The sequence below is a fragment of the Coenobita brevimanus genome, chromosome 39 (assembly GCF_032717465.1).
Source record: "Coenobita brevimanus isolate Jiangsu-jjx chromosome 39, ASM3271746v2, whole genome shotgun sequence".
Classification (NCBI taxonomy): domain Eukaryota; kingdom Metazoa; phylum Arthropoda; class Malacostraca; order Decapoda; family Coenobitidae; genus Coenobita; species Coenobita brevimanus.
Window position 1 is genome coordinate 28,049,147 of NC_136992.1, and position 16,569 is coordinate 28,065,715.

Here is a 16,569-nt window from a genome sequence, read left to right on the forward strand (position 1 = left end):
CTACCTATACACAATAGGCCACTACAGCCATCCAAAAATCTCCAGCCAAACAGGAACTTTCAAAAACCATCACTAGACACCCACCCTTCAGAAACAACCCTACCCAGAGAAACAAGAATACATCTACTCTCTCTCCCTCTCCTTCCTCTAACTTGGTCTAAAAATGCCTTGTGCTCTCTCATGGAGGCTGAGTAGTAAGAATACAGTACATAAGCACTAAAATGTGATGCTCGTTATGAATAAATGCTATGGAATGAATGTATAAAAAACTACACTACACAGACTGCTTCAAAAACATCTGTTCTCACCCTATACCCAACACTAAATTTCACAAGGATACATATTTTTTTCCTAACCCATTAAAACGGCCCCCATTCCAACAGAACTGTGCTGTGAAAAGCATATGGAATTTCACAGTACAGGTCACTGGCTCCGACCATCTGCAATACCAGTAGCCTAAGTACAATCTGCCAGTGGCTGTGGCCATCATCCACTTTTTTTTTTTTTTTTACTTCGTTTCTACTACTTCAGACAGTACATAGCTACTACCTAGATATACATGACCACTACAGCCACACAACAGAAGCCTTCAAAAACCATCACAAGACACCCAACCTTCAGGCACAACCACACCCACAGAAACACAATTACACCTATACTCTCTCTCTCTCTCTTTAACTTGGTTTAAAAATGTATATTGCTCTCTTATGAATGCCGAGTTGTAAGAATACGGTAAACAAGCATTAAAATATGATGCCTGTCACGATTAAAAGCTATGGAAAGAATATAGGTCTGTAATGTTTTGTTTCTGCCAGTGGGGGGGGGGGGGGGACGAAAATTTGTGCCAAGTTAAAGTGAAATGAGTACAACCAGACTTCAACACAATCATCATCTTTCTCTACTTCAGTGCCAACACAATATACAACTCACAGACAATACATTATGCCCACAGTGTAATGCTTCCTCCCATACCACAACACACCCACATTTACCACAGTGTAATGCCTCCTCCCAAACCACAACACACTCACCACACACTATCACACCACACTACCACAAAACACTCACCACATGTACCACAGTGTAAGGTCTCCTCCCACACCACAACACACTCACCACACTACCACAACAGACAATCCTTCAACATACATCTTTGGGACTCCCAGGATTTCTTTAGTCAGCCAAGTGGGATTACAAGCCAAGCTTTACGAATACATAGCAAATATTCTTCAAAACTGCATAATCTTGACCTAATTGGTTTATCATGTATTGAGAAAGGAATAAAATATAAGAATTCATTTTTATGCCATGGGAAGGTGGGGGGGAAACACTCTCAGTACAGGTAATGGGAGGGTCAGAGGCCTGTAATTATTTTTAGCACTAGTGCAAGGTTTCTCCCGCAATTTCTCTCTCTTTCAATTTTGTGTCCGGTGAACAAAGAACTAAGAATGAACAAGCTTTAAAAAAGGAAAACTATCAGTACCATGCCTAGTGAAGTGAATTAATCATCATCATCATCATCATCTTCATAACCAATTATTTTTCAATCATCATCATAACTCCTTTTTTTTTTTTTTTTTTTTTTTTTTAAGCAGACATCCCCCCCCCCCCTTTTTTTTTTTACAGATGGATGAAATGTATAGGGGCCATAAAGCAAAGTGGAAACCTAATAGAGAGAGAAACCGGCCAACTGCAAGCCCAATGAAATGGCTCATACACTCATTCACTCACCATTCAAATCCCAAATCTTCAGCACACACACACACGGGGACTTCATACATCCTTGCTCACTGCAACACTTATATTAAAACCACTGTCATTTACATACTGGTACTTCACTCTCTATCTCTCCAGAATTATAAACCACCACAACCTAATCCAAGAGACACCAACACCATCAACAAACACCAAAAAGACAAAGAAAATGCAACAATGTAGGAGAAATACCAGCACAGCCTAAAGAATAAGCATATAGTAACTCTTAAAACGAATAAACAAATGGCTGTGATGTTCGAGAGCTTACAATTTTACACAACACTGTCTGACTAGCATAGCATACCACACATACGGTAATAATCTGCTCAGTACATAATACCGCTGATTTCTGAGATACCACGGGTTAGTAGACGATAGGGACTTTGACAGGCAAATTAGTTCTTGCACATGCTTGAGAAATATGGCAAATGACTATGTGATCTGAAACAGTATATTAAAATACAGTTCAGTTGGGCACCTTAGGATCTTCCCATCTAGTTACAAAATTTTAAACACCTGAAGACAAAATTTTAAACACCTGAAGATGACATTATGAACATTTTCCAACACTAAAATAGGAGATATAAAAATGACATTACAATTCAACACACAAATAACTACAGTCAGTTTGTTTTCATCTGACAAAACCAGGCAACTTTCATAAATTCAGTACTAACTCATGGGTGTACAAAATTCAATAACTCTTTGTTATAAGGCAGGGATGAGCCTCCTTGGTTAGTATTCAAATTAACTCTCCAGTCTGACTACATTTGGCCATAATCAAAGCTAAGAGGTTATGAACCTCTGTGGCTGCATAAAATCTGATAAGCCTTACTGATGAAGTAGGGATGAGATTCCTTGGTTACTATTCAAATTAACTCTCCAGTCTGACTACACTTGGCCATCAACCAAACTAAGAGGTCAATAATCTGTCAGGTGAAAGCAGACTGACTATAAATCAACAGAAGTAAAAAGGCACCAAAGAACATACCCACATAAACATAAAGTCAGCCACAGGAAAAAAAAAAAAATGCTAAAAAACATTAACCATAATAATGACAAATGTTTATATATATGAGGGGAAAAAAATCATTCTCTGCCACAAATGAAGCAACTGGGGATGTTTAACGAGGGGAATCAACTCAAAGTGATTGTTATTCTTGGATATAAATGAAGGGAAACAACTCACAATGCTCATTAATCTTTGACATAAATGGACGTTAACTAAAGATGCTCATTAGTTTTTAATTTCTGTTATTCAGGCTGTATTTTTTTTTTTTATGTGAAGAAGCTGAAGGCAGTAAGAAAAATAAACAAAAGGGAGCCAAATTCATGATCCATAAATTTTGAAATTCCTGCACACATTGCATTTAAAAGACTGGGGGTCATAGGCAGAGGGAAATACAGATCAAGGAAGACAGTTTAATAGTTGGCCTGTTGCCAATTAAAATCTTCCAAACAAGGACTAGAGATGCATATTTTTCCCTGTAGGAGACTGTGCAGTATATCACTATCACATGGCAATAGTAAAAATGCAAAAATAATACATCAGTACAAAAAAATAAGCATAAAAATATAACACAACCAATATCAATACTTCAGGCAGGGTAATGAATGCAAAACACCTATTTTTATTTTTTGGTAAAAAAGCACTATGGCTTTTATCAGGATAGGTCCTTTTATATGCCACATTTATTTATGATCTTTTGGGCTGAGAGTACAGGCTGTTGTTGTGGTCCCAGACTTTTTTACCTACTCCCAAGAATCAATCACTGGAACTTAATGATAGAGAGGCAATATGAGCTTTTGTATGAGTTATGCTCCAAAATTATCTTTAAAACACAGATTATCCTCTAATAATCTTTTTTAGACGTGTGCACATCTTACTAACAGATGTCAACTTTGGAAAATGACATGCATATATCCTTAGCAAAATATATCAGCTCATCTAGCAACATCTCATTCAAGATGCTAGATGATCATGCTGAGATAAGCTACAAACAACTGACACCGTTTTACTTAGTCAGTGAACAAATACTGTATCGGAAAAAATGCTGAAATTGACGCTATATCAGAGAAGTGGTTTGGTTACAGCACTACTACAGAAGAATACATGACCACAGCAACAGCAGCCCACAATTCACTTTAACGCAATACAGGGTTGCTCATATAATATAGTGTGTTGTCAGCTCAGTCTGCTGGTATGGGGGACGCAGGTATTTTGACGCCTTTCACAATAAGCTACTGGTATTCAACTATGTTTACTGGGCATTAAATTATCATCTTTCCTTTGTAAATGCTAACTGGACCAATACTGTAAAATGGCACTAGTCATGAATAAGTGCTATGGAACTGATGTTGAGCCACAGTGTTATTCTGCCAGTGAGGTATGGGAAATAAACCTGCATAAGGACAACAATCTCATGTCTGTGTGTATCATGCCTGTGTCAAAGCTCCTTGTGTCATGTCTATGTGGTTGTTCAATTTGTAAATGAATGGGGCTATAAGATAAATAATTGGTAGGGAAATAAATATTCTGGAATGTCTACTGAGAAAGGGTAAGGTGTGGAAACTTCCTGAACTGTTGCTTGCTTGATGTAACTGTATTAAGTGAGGATGAATGTGAATTGCAGGGCTTGGTGAATAACTCTGGGAGTGTACGTAGGAAATAAAATCTAAAATTGAATGTACAGAAGAGTAAAATTATGGTCTTTGAGGGAAATGAAGTTACAGCAAACACTGAGACTGGATGGTGAGGAAATGGAGAATGAGAGTTATCCAAGTACTTAAGTAGAGTAAGGAGTATGGATGGAAGTGCTTGAAAGGGTCCAGTAAGGTAGAAAGGTTGCTGGATCACTGAAAACAGTGATAAGGAATAGGGAAGTAAGCATGGATGTGAAGCTTGGATCCTATTGGAAGAACACAAGAGTAAGAGCTGTAGAAGTGAAGTGAGGAGTGTGTGGAATTTTAGGAACAGACAGACAAATGAGGAAGTAAAGAAGCACTGTGGTGCTGTTAGGAGAAATATTCCGAGATAGTCTGGCCAGTTAGAGAGGATGAAGAATAAAAGACTGACTAGAAAAGTGTATGTGATTAAGGTGGAGGGGGAGAGGACAAGGGAGAGACCGATGATGAGATGGAAGGTTGGAGTGAGATATATGAGGGAGGGAGTGGAAGCAAGCATGGAAGTGAAGCCTGGATCCTGTTGGAAGGACACAAGTCATGAGTAAGAGCAAAAATAAAATAAGCAGCATGGAGTTTTATGGACAGACTGACAAGCAAATAAGGAAGTAAAGATGCGTTGTGGTGCTTGTAGATGCTTTGACAGTTTGGCCATGTAGAGAGGATAGAGAATGAGACACTGACTAGAAAACTGTATGTGAGAGATGGAGCGGAAGACCAAGGCTGAGATGGACGGATGGAGAGATATATGACGGAGGGGTGTGTGATCTGGAGATAGGGCGTTCAAATGGCAGAAGACAGAGTGGCATGGAGAAAATTTGTTTGTAACCACTCATGGGAAAGAGGTGTCTGGCAACAGACAAACAGATAAAAGGATGGAGAGGGATAATAATCTCTGCTTACTTAAAATGACTGAGCATTATGCAATTATATACTGGAAGCACATGAAAGAGATGTTTGATTGCTTTATAAAAAATAATGTAAACAATGGATGTAAACAGGCAATCACTATAATGTAAGAAAGGGTCATGGGAAACAGAAAATGATGCACAGTACACACAGGTACTGCTGACTGAGCCGTTCACCACATCAATCATCATCATAAACATTATAATAATCATCAGAGTCATTATTAATATACTCATCATTGCAATCATCATCATCATCATCCTAACCTCTTCTTCCCACATAAGAATGGGGTAAGGTATGGTTTGAAAAGCAAGGACAAAACACATGAAAATCAGACATGCTATACAGTATATGAACCACCCTGTATTTTTTGGCATCTGTGGCATATAACCTGGATGTACAGGCATGTGCAAAAGTATGGCAACAATACTCTGCCAGCACTAACTTGTAATTCATATTTATCACTCTTCCCCAAATTGCAAGTGGGTAACATTCAAACATTCCCTCTCCTATTCTTTAAGCTGATGCTTGGAACAGACATTCATATAGTAATGATCAAATATTGAAGATGTCAGGTTATACTAACAGCCTTCTGCTCCTTTACAATACCACTAAAGGAGTATGGTGGACTCTGAAGGAACGGTAACTTTAGTCTGCAGTCCTTACCATAGAAAATATTTCAAACAACAATTTCCATTGCTACAGCCGGCTGAGACATGTCTACATACTTTTGCTCGTGCTCAGGACAGGTGTCTGTGTACACATTTTATAGCCTGCAGCAGCATACAGCTGGCCAGTTGTCTCTAATCTTAATCACTTTATTCGCATCTGGCAAAGATGTGTCCATTCACCTCAGCTGATAGCGGGAAGTAATGAAATTGGTGGTTGGTTATGACTACTAACCAAAGTGAGCATCTCATGACTACACTGGATGTCAAGTATGATATAATTTACTACACTTGGTAACATACAACTAGACGGACATATGGTGGTGTATGGAATTAAGGCACTCCAGCTGGACGCGGGCCCATAAGGTATTACCTCCATCAGTAGCTCAGTCCCAGGTCTCATTGCAAAAAGGGGAAACAAAAAATTGGTCAATGAATGGGTGGCTGTGAATGTGTGGTCCAGCATCTCATAGATGTGAACAAAGTGTGCAACATCCGGCTTGCAATATCCACTTAAGGGCGAACACCCAATCACTGAAGTATTGCATGGGCTGTAAAAAATAAAGGAACAAAAGAACTGTGATAGCAACCCCCTCAAAAAGCATGTCGCCCCCTTACTGTACGGGCACAACGTGGTTCTTACAAGCAAGGGCTGCGTGCATGTTTACTTATATAATCATCCACCTGTGGGCCACTTATCTTTCCAACATCTGCAATGAGGACCCCTTCCCTTTATCAAAAATTAGAACTCCAGAGCCTCGCACATACCTATGTTGTAACCGATATATATCACGGCACACAAAAGTGGGTTGTGTGGAATGTGAAAATGATTACCCAACCCCCCACTCATTCCACAATCTCCGAAAACCCCACTCATAACAAAGGGACCCGGGGCCACGTTACAAGACAGTAAAATTGCAACTAATTCAGCAAGAAACGTTTAAAGTTAATTTTTTAGATGCAAACTTTTCATTCAATCACTGATGGCCTAAAACTTTTAATCTTCTCAGTCTGATTTGGCGCTTTTTACATGCAGACTTAGCTCTCGAACTCCCAACATAAAATTGTAATAACTTGTACAGAATATTACTCAACTGCCTTACCTCATTAATGGTAGTCGTTCCTACACCACACTAGCTACTAACCTAACCTTACTTAAACTTCCAGCATATTTTTAAAAGTACATCTAACTTCTAAGTGATGCTAAGAATAATGTAATTGGTTTTCCTTCTTCACAAGGTTTCACGGAACAATAAGGTTAATTACAGACATGGGAGAATCGATAGGGCCAAGGTTTTTAAATAATGAGCAACGACAATATCGCAGGGTTGGTTGGTGTGGGTGACTGAAATGAAAAACACAGTAGCGACCTAAGAAAGTTCAAGGAATAATCTCAAACACAGATAACACTGCAAGGAAATTTGAGTGAAAAAGTATATTGGTAAGCAAAGGTTTGCTGAAGAACTGATCGGCAGATTTGGAAGCTTGCAATATATACTGGTGCAGTATGCAAATCTTTAGTTTGAAATGAAACAACTGGGAAAAAACAGGCTATAAAAATCTGTCCACTGTTCATCTGACAAAATTACAATACAAACATAAAAAATAATAATAATAATAAATCAATAATCATTTGCATAATTAACTGGGATGTCTTTTAGGTGGCAAAGAAGGCTTGCTAAGAAATTATGTTACAAAATCACCAAAGCCACAAAGAAGACAAGCCACTTTAACTGAACTAACACCAGACATTGTTCAACTGAGAGAAATACTGTACTAGCAATCAAAGACATAAAAATTGACATGGGGAACCTTTCTATCACAAAATTCATGCAGCATACCTATCTAGCTAACACTGCAATCTATCTGCATGTATCTGTGTAATGTTTATCTGCGCACTTGTCTATCTGTCAACTTGAAATAATGCTGAGCTTAGGCAATAGCTTAGCAAGGAGACATGCTAATCATGAAGGAGTGCAATGGCAAGGTTTCAAAACTATTTGCTAATAGTAGACCTGTGGGATTTACTTACTGTACTCTTAGTTACTCTACCCTGGCATATAATAAGCATCTTGGCAATAGTTTATCAAGCAGAATGCTAGTCATGAAGAAGTGCAATGGGATTGTCACGAATCAATTCGCGACATTTCCTTTTTGTGAGAAGCCACGAACTATTAGTGGAAAACTCACTGTGTATCGCTCAGTTAACCGTTTCTCTCTCCATTTCGGGGTATACTTTTCAAATCATTCGTCACCGTTTTCAGGGGTGACCGATTTGATGCACGTCACTAAGTGCGCTACTGAGCGATACAATTGTTTCTTTATCGTTCGCCTCTGCTTCCCTCAACCGTTAGCCACGCCTTGCGTCCTGCCCATACAATGTATTTGAATTCAGTCGAGTGTTTGTTGTGACGGAGGAAGGTCCTGTGCTCCAAGAAGTGTGAGAGGTCGCTAGCACCCAAGCTCCACTGAGACAGTTAATCCAGTCCTCCCACCTCGGGTGATACATAGCATTCATCGACCGGTATTTCTTTTGTGTATTTCCTAGTTTTAAGAGTTTAGTTAAGGTGTTTTTCCTAGGCGTAAGTATTTAGCTATTGCGTGAGTGAGTGAGTGCGTCTCATTTAATTGATTTCAATTGTAACGTTAAATTTATTTTTGTGATTAATAAATTTAACAGTTCCTTTCTTGAGCTTAATGTAAGTAAACTCTTGTTTCATTTCTCCATAATTAAGCTTATTTTCCATATAGCTCCTAGCTTGCATAAACGTTTGCTTTCATAACTGGTACTTAGACCAGTCTTGTTGTATTAACTTAAAATCCGTTGTGCCAGGAGTTAATGCATCAGCAAGAACCTGATGTTGTTATTATTAGTATTAGTTATTTATTGTCAGGGGTGATGTAACTTTCTCCAGAGGCTAACAGTACAGTAATTCAGCAATTGTGAGTAATTAGTCTCTGCTGTGTACTGTTGAGAAAGTTTATGAATTCTCGTTCTCAGAGAGTTGTGCGAAGAAGCAGCGTAAAGTAATCATTGCTTGATGTAGCAAGACAATCATTGTCTATGCTCTTCAATATTATTGAATATTATTATCAATTTAAATAATATTTAAGCATTTATATCAAAATTACAGTGATATTATAAAAACTCCGTGACAATTGGCGACCTCATTCCAGGATATTAACTCCTAGCTCTAAAGCTATTCACGAGATAGTGCTCACTCATTCATATTTAGGTATTTATCATTAAAGTTTATAGGCACAAGCTTACTGGTGTTTACCCTTAATTTAGCAAGTGAATTTTGCTTTATTAATCAATAGAATACTTAACTCTAGTTTATTTTTGGTAACGCCAGACAATTTTATTCGCTTCTGGGAAGTCGCCGTACCATTGTGTTTATTATTGAGTCTTCCCAGTCATTTACATTTTTGATTTATTCTTTGCCAGTTAACTGGATAAGACTGGTCACCACTAGCTTGTGTCTGTACTCTTTACTTTTGTTTATTAGTATTCGTCGCTAAGCAGTCAGTACTCAATTTCGGTTTGCTTAATAAATTAGCGAAATATATTTTTACAGGAAGCCAAAGAAATGGGTCTTTCGGACCCAACCGAAATTAAAGAGTATATACTCTCACGGCATAATCAGGAACAGCAGCGCGAGAATGATGCCCGTGAAGAGCGTAAGATTCAGCGCGAACACGAGCGAGAACAGCGCGAATACGAGCGTGAACAACGCGAGCGAGAACGAGAGCACGAACGTGCCGAACGTGAGGCACGTGAAAAACACGAATATGAAATGATGAAGCTCAAGCGAGATTCCTTGGCTTCAGATACATCTGGTGCAGTTGGTCCAAGCTCCACGAGCGTTCTTCCTGCACATGTCCTGGCGACCCCACGCATCAAGCTTCCTTCATACAAGGAAAGCGAGTGAATCGAGCCGTACATAGCTCGTTTTGAGGACATGGCAGACATGTATCAACTGGATGAGGCAGCTAAGCGGATCCAATTTCTTAGTTTATTTGAGGGCCCTGCCCTCGACATTCTCCACAGAATTCGTGGAGACAATCTCACGTATGAAGTGATGAAAGCTGCACTCATTAAGGCGTATGGTCTCACAGTAGACGATGCCAAAGCTCAGTTCATGCGAGCTCGTCTCCAAGACAAGGAGACAGCTGTTCAGTTCCTCGACCGTCTTACTGCTTACCTAGGTGAGTGGATGGAGAAAGATGAAACTCCTTCCACGCGTGAGGGGATAATTGACCTTATGCTGCGTACACAGCTAGAGAGGTCGTGGCCTGCTGAGCTCATAGCACAGCTTAAGATCTGCCAGGTGAAAGATGCCAGCCAAATGGCAGAAAAGGCTGACGCATTCTTTACTGCATACGGGTATCAAACTCGTAAGCAAAACACCTGGAGCAGAAAAGATACTGCCAAGTCTGGGAAGCCGTCTCACTGAATCCCAGCACCAAGGCCGTTCTCAGAGTAATGATCAAGGTCCAAAACCGCAGTGGAAGGACCAGGGGCAAAACACTCAGAAACCTGAGTGGAAGAGGTACAACAAGTACCCTAACCAGCAGCAGTATCAGCCACGCAACCGACCGTCGGGACAAACTTTTTCACCACCAGCTCAAAAGAGGCAGGAAGCGAATGCAGCCTTCATTCCTCAGCAGCAGCATGGTGGTCACGTCCCTACCAGTGTGGGTACTTCCCCACAGTTCACTAGTCCCACAGTGGCAGTGAACCCCCCTCCACAGAAAACCAATGTTCCATCTTCCCAATATAACCCTCAAGGCACAATGTTTGCCGCATCAATTCAGCAGCCTCATGAGTGGCTTGCTGCTTCCTCCACAGGCCCTCCCACAGGTGACAGTACCTTCCTTGTTCAGCCAGGGTTTGTGGGAGACATTCCTGTGAAGGTCCTGAGAGACAATGGTTCCTCAGGTTGCTCTGTTAAGCAGAGTTTAGTTCGGCCTGAGCAGTATACAGGTCGACAGATCCATGCAAAGCTTATTGATGGATCAGTGAGATTGTTCCCTGAGGCATGTATCCAGGTGGCATCTCCATTTTATACTGGTACGACACTCGCAGTTGTCATGCCAGAGCCTCTATTTGACTTTATAGTAGGCAATATTCAAGGAGTCAAGGATAGTTGCTCCGATAATGACGCTACTCAGACTTCGGCTGCTGCGGTAACACGAGCCATGGCTGAGGCTCCAGATTGTGTCACCCCAGTGATCATTGAATCGCCGCAAGATCTGATGTGTAGTCAACTTGTTGTGCAAGAACAACATTCTGACCCGACACTTGCTGCCGTTCGGAACAAACAAAAGGGTCAAGTGATTAAGTATTCACAGGGAGGTCGAGCCAAGTTCCTTCGTAAACAAGGACGGCTCTACCGTGAGTCACAAACACCCGAGGGCGAGGTTCGACTGCAGTTTGTCGTTCCCGCCAAGTACCGCCTAGCAGTGTTACAATGGGGTCATTGTTCAGTCTCAGGGGGTCACATGGGCAAAAGGAAGACCCAGGGCCGTATCCGAGCTGACTTTTTCTGGCCAGGGATGGGACGGGACATAGATAGTTTTGTCCGTTCTTGCAGTGTGTGCCAAAGTATCACCACTAATCAGGGACATGCCCTTCCTGTGCCATTTGTAACTACACCTGTAATCTCTGAGACAGTTGAGAGACAGGGTAGTGGTGAAGTGGGTGCAGACCCGACGTCTCGCCCATTGGTCCCACAGGACACATTATGTCCAGGGCCTGTACATACATATTATGTACCGTAAGTTAAGGGGGAAGTTGAGAGGCGACTTGAGGCTATGGAAGACCCAAGTTTGCACAAGGATTCTCAGCTTCCCGGTACTAATATATGTACCGTAGGTTAAGGGAGAAGTTGAGAGGCCACTTGAGGCTATGGAAGACCCAAGTTTGCACAAGGATTCTCAGCTTCCCGGTACTAATATAAGTATTGTACTGTAGGTTAAGGGGGAAGTGAGAACTCCGCAGAGGCGACTTGAGGCTATGGAAGACCCAAGTTTGCACAAGGATTCTCAGCTTCCCGATACTAATATAAGTACTGTAGTTAAGGGGGAAGTGAGAATTCCGCAGAGGCGACTTGAGGCTATGGAAGACCCAAGTTTGCACAAGGATTCTCAGCTCCCCGATATTAATATAAGAACTGTAGGTTAAGGCACAGGTTGAGGACCCGTGTGCAGTTCGAGGCTATGGAAGACCCGAGTTTGCACAGGGATTCTCAACTTGTCGAAACATAATCGTGTGCTATAATTAATGGCGACCTCAAATGTACGTCGTAGCACTGACTGCTAGGCAGAGAGAGTAATTGTAACTTAATAAGAATTTTGTCTCATTGAAACTTTTGATGCTCCACCTCAATTGGTTTTGCAGGTTCAGCAATGGGTGTAGCAGTTTTGCTGTGCGGACCAGCTGATCGTCTGCCGCACGCTGCCACCTCTTCTCTGCCTTCGTCGTCGCCATACTATTTACTGTGTCATTTTACACGTAGGTACAGTTACACTACAACTGTCACACCTACACCGTGTATTACATACGTCACACTACACAACAATTAGTTGTCAGTGTAAATGTAGCGACTTTTCGCTCAGTTTGACCTGAGTACAGGATTTTCACCGTCGTCACGGAGTTTTTCCCTCAAGCTTGCTTCTATTAACGTAAATACGAGGTTTTTTCACTCACTGGCGACTGCGATTTTCTCCTGTAGCAGGATAGCACACACACCACAGTGTGAATCTTGTGTGACTGAGTTAGGATTTATATGTATGTATATTGAAATCATTCTTCTGAAGGAAGAAAGATTTAATTTTCATGGGGCGTAATGTCACGAATCAATTCGCGACATTTCCTTTTTTTGAGAAGCCACGAACTATTAGTGGAAAACTCACTGTGTATCGCTCAGTTAACCGTTTCTCTCTCCATTTCGGGGCATACTTTTCAAATCATTCGTCACCGTTTTCAGGGGTGACCGATTTGATGCACGTCACTAAGTGCGCTACTGAGCGATACAATTGTTTCTTTATCGTTCGCCTCTGCTTCCCTCAACCGTTAGCCACGCCTTGCGTCCTGCCCATACAATGTATTTGAATTCAGTCGAGTGTTTGTTGTGACGGAGGAAGGTCCTGTGCTCCAAGAAGTGTGAGAGGTCGCTAGCACCCAAGCTCCACTGAGACAGTTAATCCAGTCCTCCCACCTCGGGTGATACATAGCATTCATCGACCGGTATTTCTTTTGTGTATTTCCTAGTTTTAAGAGTTTAGTTAAGGTGTTTTTCCTAGGCGTAAGTATTTAGCTATTGCGTGAGTGAGTGAGTGCGTCTCATTTAATTGATTTCAATTGTAACGTTAAATTTATTTTTGTGATTAATAAATTTAACAGTTCCTTTCTTGAGCTTAATGTAAGTAAACTCTTGTTTCATTTCTCCATAATTAAGCTTATTTTCCATATAGCTCCTAGCTTGCATAAACGTTTGCTTTCATAACTGGTACTTAGACCAGTCTTGTTGTATTAACTTAAAATCCGTTGTGCCAGGAGTTAATGCATCAGCAAGAACCTGATGTTGTTATTATTAGTATTAGTTATTTATTGTCAGGGGTGATGTAACTTTCTCCAGAGGCTAACAGTACAGTAATTCAGCAATTGTGAGTAATTAGTCTCTGCTGTGTACTGTTGAGAAAGTTTATGAATGCTCGTTCTGAGAGAGTCGTGCGAAGAAGCAGCGTAAAGTAATCATTGCTTGATGTAGCAAGACAATCATTGTCTATGCTCTTCAATATTATTGAATATTATTATCAATTTAAATAATATTTAAGCATTTATTTTAAAAATACCGTGATATAATTAAAACCCCGTGACAGGGATGGATGTACACCTACAGTACTGTGTTATTCTACCACTGAGATATATGAAAAAGGCTGGTGAATGGACAAATCCTAAGCCAAGTTAAGGTGTAAGAACTATGATAATTGAGCACAGACTAATATAAATAAATATATAATTTAAAAATAAAGTTCGTTATTATCCTTAGACCCCAACGCATCACTCTCAGTTGAATAAAAACATCTGCTGTTGTTTGAATAAAGACAGTTGCTCTCCCACTTACAAACATCTGAGCTAAAAACTATTGTTGTTGAGATTAAAGACTTACCAGCTTGAGATTTCATTAGGCTTTGTGGCTGCCAGCCTGACTGTGCCAGGGATTGACTCCTGGCACTGCATCATCCTATCATCATCATTGTTGTTGTTGTTGTCGTAGTCATTGATTAGCAACTAAAACCAGCACCTAGATTAGTTAACTGGCCATGTATACCCTAGTGGTGGAATGTAGTTATGGACCCTAGCACTGCCACTAATCATAATTATCATCATTAGGCATTATCATCATCAGCCCTAACTCCTATTCCCACCCAATGATGGGGTGAGGAATTCTCTATTAAAATTTCGTAAGTAGGGAAGCAACTGTTATACTCTGTCCATCTCAACTTGGCTTAAGTGACCTGGAAAGGATACAGAGCCACAGTATTGCTATCCTTGTCTTACTCTGCTTCTGGGCGATGAAACTGCCTGCCAAAGACAAAACTCTCTGCCAAGTCAAGGTGGACGAACCAAAAAATTTCTAACTCACATTCCAGAAGGGTGGTTGTAGCTGTAGTAGTAGTAGTAGCAGTAGTAGTAGTACTATTAGTAGCAGTAGTACGTGTAGTTGTGTAGATAATTTTCAAGACTGATGGCCCTAGGGAATTAACCTTTTTAGGGCACAAGTATTTCCCCAGAGATTAGAGGCCATTGAGGTAAAGACAGAAACAATGAGCCAATGCAACTGGCTCCAGCATGGCGGCACCAACTCCAACATGGCAGCATCAACTCCAGGACGGCAGCACCAACTCCAACACGGCAGCATCAACTCCAACACGGTAGCACCAACTCCAGCACAGCAGCACCAACACCAGCATGGCAGCACCAACACAGCAACAGCAGCATGAGTAACCCAGACAGCCCCTGAAAATGGCAAGTTTTTAGGAGATAATCTCAGGCCTGTTGATAATTTAACCCTTTTATCTGTGAAGTTCAATACAGATCATAATTAACCCCTAGTGTACTGGTGGCGGAGTGGAACTAATAGGATGGGGGGGGGGGTGCCTGATTATATTAACATTTCCCAATCTCATCCCCCAACAGGAGAATGGTGGACTACAGAAGGGTAGCTGTCTGCAGTACACTGGGATCATGTTCTGATGAGCCTGGAGTTGCAACTACTACAAGTACACAAGACCTAAGATGAACAAATCCATTTTACATCATTTGTCTGGCTCATTGCCCTGGTTATGGTCCCTCAAGTAATTCCTTATTCCCAGAAATGAAGATGGTGGACTGCAGCAGATGGGTAACTTTATGCGTCCACCGAGTTCCTACTTCAAATAAGCCTGGGGCCACACCTACTATAGCTTTGGGAAAAGTGGCAAATCTACTTCATTGAGAGAAAAGGAACTATCTACCTACCAATCTATAACAATAATAATAATAATGTCTAAACCCTGGCAGTCTTAATCCTGCAGGGACGGGGGGATGCTATGAACAAATGGTCTCAATGTTGCCCTGTTCTCTGTTATCATGATGCCTTCCCCCAAACTCACACCATACTGGTATGTAAAAACTTCAAAAATCTGTATGAAGAAAACCTTAGGCCATATTATTACAAGGCCTCTCAGCACATCCTCCTAGGCAACTTATTTTGTTTATTAAATTCTTGCATATTATTTACATAATTTTTAAGGTACAGGAGGTGCAGCCTTTATAAACTCTATGAATGAACAATATGAACAAGGAGAGGATTAAAAAAAAAAAAAAAAAAATCCATTCACCCCTCAGTATATCCTTACTTACCAGAATGGAGGCATATGGCAGGACAAATATTACCTGAACATGGTATTAATCTGGCTTTCGGCTCCCCCTTCCCCCTCTCTGTACAGTTTCCACGACTGACAGGCAACTCTAAAGCCAAGAAAAATATATTACACATTAGTCCTTTCCTTCTGAACCCTGACTAATTTTCCCTGATAATAAAAGTATCTGGTGGTAACATCATCTGGGGCCTTTTTTTTTTTTTTTTTAATGCACAAAGAAGGAACCAAGAAAAACTATAAACAAATTAAAGGGCCAAATTCAAGATCCGTTTATTTTGCGATGCAGAGAGAAAACGCGTTAAAGACTGGGGGTCATGTGCAGTAGGAAATACTGACAGAGGAAGACAGTTCAAAAACTGACCTGTTTCATACATGAAGGACTAGGGGCAATGGTTAACTCTTGCAATAGTTTACATTTTGAAAAGCGAAAAAAAAAAAAAGTCACCATATGCTGAATTAACCTGCCTTCAATTATAAGGCACTCTGGATAAAGAGAGAGAGAGAGAGAGAGAGAGAGAGAGAGAGTGAAGGGGGGGGATTCCTGGTAATTTACCCCTTTATGCACCAAATACATAAAAAAATAACACTCATTTATTTTACTTCTTTTAATTATAGAACAATA